Below are 7500 nucleotides of genomic sequence, written 5' to 3' on the forward strand. Positions count from 1 at the left end.
TTCTTTCTCTCTCTCTCTCTCTCTCTCTCTCTCTCTCTCTCTCTCTCTCTCTCTCTCTCTCTCTCTCTCTCTCTCTCTCTCTCTCTCTCTCTCTCTCTCTCTCTCTCTCTCTCTCTTTCTCCCCACCTCCTTCTTTCACTCATCTTTCCTCCTTCCCTCCCTCTCTCCCTCCTTGTTCCCTCCGCTCTCAACGGCTTGGATCTCACACCCCACCCCGGTATCTTGTCCTTTTCGATATGGGTTACGAGTACACACACACACACACACACACACACACACACACACACACACAGAGAGAGAGAGAGAGAGAGAGAGAGAGAGAGAGAGAGAGAGAGAGAGAGAGAGAGAGTAGAGAGAGAGAGAGAAAGAGAGTGAGTGAGAGCAGAAAGGGTGGGGGAGAGGGGGGAGAGCTCCCCCCTCTCCCTGACATACTAATCCCCGCCATGAGAAAAACGTGAGACTTTACAGGTTTCAGTGAGTGCGGTAATCGTCACTGTTTATCAGGCTTGGTTGATTTAAATGACGACGTTGAAGAGGGGGACGAGGAGGAGGAGAAGGGGGAGGGGTGGAGGAGGTGGGGAGAAGGGTGAGGAGGTGAGGTGGAGAGAAGGGGGAGGGGTGAGGAGGGGCAGAAGGGGTGAGGGGATGAGGAGGGGGAGAAGGGTAAGGAGGTGAGAAAGAGGAGAGGAGAAGGGGGAGAATAGGCAGTGAGGTGGCAGGAGAAGGGGCGGCGGAGGGATAAGGAGGGGTTAGGGAGGAGGGAGACTGGACAGTGTGGGGGAGAAGGGATGGCGTGGACAATCGAAGAGGGGGTGATGGCGAAGAAAAAAGGCAGTGTGGGGTCGAGGAGGGGGCGAAGAGGAGGGGAGAAGGGGCGGTGTAGTAGAACAAGGGAGAAGGGTCAAGGGGGAGGGCTGATGGTGAGGGGAGGAGGGAAGGAGAAAACGAAGATAAAGAGGGGAAGGGAAGAAGAAGAGATGGCGAAGAGAAAGGGAGACGAAGAGACAACGGAAAGGATATAGAAAGAGTAGAGAGAAGATAAGAAAGGAATTAGAAATAGGAGAATAAAGGTAGAAAAAAGAAGAGATACTAAAGGAACAGTTGAAAAATCGGAAAATAGAAGTAGAAGGGTAAAAAAGAAGAGAAAAAAAAGATAGAAGAGAAGAAAAAGTCCAAAAATGAAAATAAAGAAGTAGAAGAGAAAGTAGGAGGGACGGGCGGAAAGGAGAGACGAAGGGGAGTAGAAGAAATAAAGTAAACTCTGGAGATTTGGCAGGGAGAGGGATAGGAGGGAGGAAGAATGGAGTGAGAGTTGGAGAAGGAAGAGTGGAGGGGAAGCAGAGGGGAGATTTGGAGACTGTTGTTCTGATGTGAAGAGGGTGGGGGCGTTTTGCAACTGAGGGGAAAGCGAGTGACTGGAAGAGGGTAAGAAACAGAAGGGGATTTGAAAGACACACAGTTGACAAGACAGGAAGGAGAATGGAGATGAGAGAGAGAGAGAGAGAGAAAGAGAGAGAAGCGAGGAGTGGAGAAGGAGTGGAGGGAGAGAGGAGGCGGAGTGGGAGAGAGGAAGGGATGGAGGAGAGAGGATGAGAGAGGGAGGCAGAGGAGGCGAGCAGACAGAGAGAGGGAGAAGACGAGAGAGAGAGAGAGAGAGAGAGAGAGAGAGAGAGAGAGAGAGCGACAGAGATAGACAGAGAGAGAGAGGGGAGGGGGGTGAAGAAGGGAGAGAGAGAGAAAAAAAGGTAGATAATTGAAGGGAGGGAACGAGGGAACGACGGATGGAAGGAAGGAGAAAGCTACAGACAAAGAAGATGGAAAACTGCAAAAAGGAGAAAGGAGAAAAAGAATAAGAGAGATAAATGGACTTATTCCGTTTCTTTTTCTATTACTCATCTTATTACCCTTATCATTATTCTCAATGTTGTTGCTCCTACTGTGATTATCAATGCAATTTCTTTTTCTATCTTCTTAACCCCCTTCTTCCTAATTCCAAATTTCTCTTCATCTACTTATCTATTCATCTTTCTTATTCCGCTTTTCTAAACGATCTTCCAAGGGAATGTGAAAGATACAAGGCAGAGAAAGGAGGAGAAGGTGAAATGGAGGGTAAGAAATGAGGAAGAAGAGGGAATGATGAAAGGGGAGGAGGGAGGGGGAGGAGGAGAGTGGAGTGGAGGGGGGAGGAAGGAGTGGAGGGGGGAGGAAGGAGTGGAGAGGGGAGAGGAGGAAGGAGTGGAGGGGGGAGGAAGGAGTGGAGGGGGGAGGAAGGAGTGGAGGGGGGAGGAAGGAGTGGAGGGGGGAGGAAGGAGTGGAGGGGGGAAGGGGGGGGAGGGGGAGAGTTAAGACCATTACCGACTTGTTGCTCCATCATTGATTTCGTAAGACACTAGAGTGGGAGCTTACGAAGGTCCCACTCTAGGTAAGGATAATATCCTCCCGAGCTATTGGCCTTCAAGTGCCACCTCCGACGCCCTCCTAGTGCCACCTCGCCCTTCTACTTCCCTCCCTCCCCCTCGTCCTTATAAGTGGCCCCGGCCCGCAATCGGCGCTGGGTCCCTCTGCAAAGTCCCCCATTACCTGTGCATTTCCTCTTTCCCCTCACTTCCCCTCACCTCCCTCTCCCCCCTTCCCCTCCCCTCGCCCTAGCCGCCACCCGCAACGAACCTTCTCGAATTGCCTTCTTTAAATCCCTCCTCCTCCCTTCCCTCCCCTCCACTCCCTCCCCCCCTCCCTGTTCGTCGAATATTTGATCCTTCGGCAAAACCTGTGTAAGGGGACTCCTTCCATCCACCCCTCCCTCCCTCCCTCCTTCCCTCCCTCCCTCCCTCTCCCCCTCCCTTCTCCATCCTTATCACTCCCTTCCCGATTTCTTCTTTGGGTGAATTATATGAAACAAGTCTAATTTGCATGGCTAATAGGCTCTCTAATAGGTGTAATAGCGTTACCTCTCCCACTCCCCGCCTCCCCCCCTCTCTCTCTCTTCTTTCTCTCTCTCTCTCTCTCTCTCTCTCTGTCTATCTATCTATCTATCTATCTATCTATCTATCTATCTATATATATATATATATATATATATATATATATGTGTGTGTGTGTGTGTGTGTGTGTGTGTGTGTGTGTGTGTGTGTGTGTGTATGTGTGTGTGTGTCTGTGTGTAATTTAAAGTAAGAAAGAGAGAAAGAGATAGATAGATAGATAGATAGAGAGAGAGAGAGAGAGAGAGTTAAAGATAGTAGAGAGAGAGAGAGAGAGAGAGAGAGAGAGAGAGAGAGAGAGAGAGAGCATGCTTATTTGTGCATATTAGAGTATAAATTATTTTATGTCTCGTGTGGTTATTTATGGTTGAGGAAGAGGATAGAGGAGGTGGATGGAGGCAGACATGAGGGGGAAGAGGGGCAGACGAGGGGGAGAAGGAGGAGGAAGAAGAGAGAGAAGGCATATAGTGTGGGAAGGTGAGTAGGTAAATGAGGAGGAGAAAGAGTAGGAGAGGAAAAAGAGAGGTAAGTAGAGAAGAGAAGAAGGAGAGGGGGAAATGAGGGGAAAAGGAAGCAAAAGTTGAGTTGATGGGAAAAAGTTGAAGAGAAGATGGAGGAAAAAGAAGGAGGAGGAGAAGAGAGGAGAAGAGTAATACTTAAAAGATCCAAGGATTGACTTAGACCAGCCCCACTGATGGTATTTGCAGCAACGTTAAGGTATTGGGTCGGTCGGTGAGGCAGGCTCTCCCGGATAGGGAAGAAAAATAAATTGGAGAGAGAGAGAGAGAGAGAGAGAGAGAGAGAGAGAGAGAGAGCGAGATAGATATAGAGAGAGAGAGCGAGATAGAGACAGAGAGCGAGATAGAGAGAGAGAGCAAGATAGAGAGAGAGAGCGAGATACAGAGAAGAGAATGAGCGAGATAGATAGATAGAGAGAGAGAGAGAGAGACAGAGAGAGAGAGAGAGAGAGAGAGAGAGAGAGAGAGAGAGAGAGAAAGAAAGAAAAGCAGAAACAGATCATGAGAAAGAGAGAGAGACAGAGACAGAAAGACAGATCGACAGAAACAGAGACAGCGCGAGAGACACAGAAAGAAAGAAAGCAAGAACGCAAGAAAGAAAGAGAAGAGAAGGCGAGACAACAAAGATGAGTGCCGATGCCAAGGGAGGCTCTGGAGGGTCGCTGATGTGGTGATGCTGTGATCTTCGTCTCCTCATCTCCCTCGCGCCGCCCTGCCTCCGAATGGCCGGTCTGAGGCGATGCTCGATTGCCCAACAGTCCGGCTGCTGCTTAGGGGCTCGGCTGTTCCATTGTTCAGTTGTTCACCTGTTCTGCTGTTCCGTTGTTCTGCTGTTTAGTTGTTCGGCTGTTCTGTTGTTCTGCTGTTCACTTGTTCGGCTGTCCGGCTGTTCCGTTGTTCTGCTGTTCAACTATTCGGCTGTTAATTCGTTCAGCTGTTCACCTGTTCTGCTGTTCACCTGTTCTACTAGTCTGGTTGTTCTCTTTCGCTGTTGTTCATCTGTGCTTCAGTGAGGATGTTCAGTTGATGTTACTTTCTGTTTTTTCTTGTATTTGTTTCGTTTTGGTGTGTTTGTGTTTTGTTATTATTATTTGGCTTTTCTTCTTTCTTCTCGTTCTTCTTATTCCTTTTGTTCATCTTCAGATTCCTCCGGTGATCCTTTTTCCCCGCAAACCTCCATTCTGCTCCTCCTCCTTTTCCTTTGCCTTCCTTCCGCCCCCCCACACCCTCACCCACCCCACCCAACCCCAGCCAACCACCAAAGAGAATCTTCCTTCCCCTCCCTCCCTCCCCCTTCCTCCCACCCCCTTCCTCCTCCATCCGCCTTCCCCCCCCTGCCTTCCTCCTACCCACCCTTACCCCCCTCCTCCCCCATCCCTCTTCCTCCTACCATCCCGTCTTACCCCCCTACCTCACCCCCACCCCCTCCTACCCAAGCCGCCGTCAGAATCTTCTGGGCTTACACTAACTATTGAGGATTTTTACCCCCGCTTGCGTCCTGGTACACGATCTGATTACAATTATCATGGCACAATTAGGCAGTTTGGGCGGTCCCTAATTGCTCCGAAGCTGCATAAAAAGGGCGGTTAATAAAGAGGTGAAATCTGCAGTTTATCGGAAACCTATGAAGGACCCGAAGGCAGGCCGGGGTACTGTTACATGGGGGGGGGGGAGGGTAGGGGGGGAAAGGAAAAAGGGGGAGGGAGGTGGGTAGAGAACGTGTCACAGCCGGGATTGGGAATGGGGGAGGGAGGGAGTAAGGAGGAGGGAGGGAGGGAGGGAGGGTATGGAATACAAGGTGGATGGGCGAGGGGGTAGGGGGGATAGTATAGATGGTGGAGGGTGGGGGGGGGTTGTTCTCTTGCGAAGCTCATAACACAGGCAGTCGCTGCACACACGTATATTTTGCGCGTGTGGGAGGAGAGGGTGTATGTGTGTAGAGATGTATGTGTGTATATATATATATATTTGTTTATATGCTCTTACGTATGTTGTATATTGATGGAGGTATTGATGTCTGTACTTGTATGCTTGAATATGCATACATAAGAATGTAAATGTAGTGAATATATCCATTTATACGTATACAGGGACGCACACGTAAACAAGTTAATACATCATGTGCGCGGACACACACACATACACACAATCACAGACACACACACACACAGTCACACACACACACACACCCTATCACACGCACACACACACACACAATCACACGATCGCAGACACACACACAGTCACAAACACACACACACAGACACACGCACACAATCACAGACACAGACACACACCCTCCTCACCTCACCCCCCCCCCGTCCCCAGTCCCCCTAGTGCTTGCATGTGTACGGGTAGTTACACTCGGACCCCAGTAAGAACATGTTTTCAATCCGCGGTTTAATATTTCATCCTGTTGCAAGAGCTGGCCGGGCATGTTGCCTCCAACGGGCCTGGGTTGCATCCCGCAGCTGATGTTGCAAGGTTGATGATGATGAGAATGATGATGAGGGAAAAAGGAGATAAAGAGGGTGATGATTTTTTTTTTTCATTTTATGTATATATTTTTTTCCTTTTTTGTATCCTTCTGTTCTTGTAATGTTTTGTCTACTTGTGTATATTTTCTCGATTCTCTCTTCTGTGTGTCTTCTTACTCTCTATCGTTTCTTTTTCCATCTCCTGCGTTCCTTACCTCCTTCTTCTACCCTCCCTCCCTCCCTTCCTCCCTTCCTATGCAGGGAGAGGACACAAAGTTAATTGACGGTTAATATTTCTTCACATTTTTAAAACTTTCTCATTTAGTAAGTTTTAACGCGTGCTCTCGACTCTGACTTAGGCTTCGGGAAGGCATTTGCGCGAACGTTTAAGGCGGGAGAGAGAGAGAGAGAGAGAGAGAGAGAGAGAGAGAGACAGAGGGAGAGAGAGACGCAGAGAGAGAGAGAGAGAGATAGAGAGAGAGAAAGATAGATATATAGATAGATAGATAGATAGATAGATAGATAGATAGATAGAGAGAGAGAGAGAGAGAGAGAGAGAGAGAGAGAGAGAGAGAGAGAATTAGTACGATGATGATACTACCATGCGAGAATTAATAACTATCCACCCCTTCCCCATTAATATATCTACATGGTGTTACTTAATAACGTGCCAATAACAATGAATATCCTATCAGAACAAATAATACATGCATGCTGTATGATGTATTCCCCTTCCTGGATGGCTATAAAGATAAAGTATACATTATGTGTATTACGTGCATTGCGAAATTGTTGAAGAATGGCTACCCTCAATTATCGTAGGTTATTATAACTATAATGTATTATGTGTTATAAGTACTGTGGGATTTTTGGCGGTACGTATAGCCTCCCGTCCATACCATTTTTTTTTTAATGGTTATAACTATGGTATGCATATTATTGGTGTCCTGTGAGATTTCTTGGGTTTCCTTTGAGCGCTAAAGACCACGCCCCCTTCTCCCCTTTCTCCCTCCCCCCTTCTTCTTGTCTCTCTATATTGTACATACTATAAATAAGATGTCTTCATATGTATGGTATATATACATAGCTGGATATAACCATAATGCACATATTTTAAGTAAGATATTTTTATGACTCCCCTCCCTCTCCCACTTCCCCCTCCCTTCCCCACTTTCCCCTCCCTCCCTCCCACTTTCCCCTCCCTCTATAGATAACTATAACTAAAATGTACATATCATAAGTAAGATTTCTTGAAGTTTCCTAAATAACTCCCTTTCCCCCTCACTATCTCCCCTCCCTCTTTAAATAGATATGATGTCATGTTATAAGTACAATTTCCTACCTGTCCCTCTATAGATAGCTATGACTGCCATATGCATATCATGTATATATTTAAAGTAAGATTTCTTGAGGTTTCATGGCGAATCCCACTTCTCTCTTCTTCCTTTTCTTGTCCCTTTCTAATAATGACATTGTACATATCACTTATGTGTTATAAGTACGATTCATTGAGGTTTCTTGACTAAC

At 47.5% G+C, this 7500-nt stretch overlaps 1 protein-coding gene across 2 annotated transcripts in view; it reads left to right on the forward strand.

Annotated features, from left to right (window-relative positions):
* LOC113810283 (hepatocyte nuclear factor 6-like) overlaps window positions 1-7500 on the forward strand; it is a 261839-nt gene that overhangs the window by 110206 nt on the left and 144133 nt on the right. The window lies entirely within an intron of this gene.

The sequence above is a fragment of the Penaeus vannamei genome, chromosome 38 (assembly GCF_042767895.1).
Source record: "Penaeus vannamei isolate JL-2024 chromosome 38, ASM4276789v1, whole genome shotgun sequence".
NCBI classification, from domain to species: Eukaryota; Metazoa; Arthropoda; class Malacostraca; order Decapoda; family Penaeidae; genus Penaeus; species Penaeus vannamei.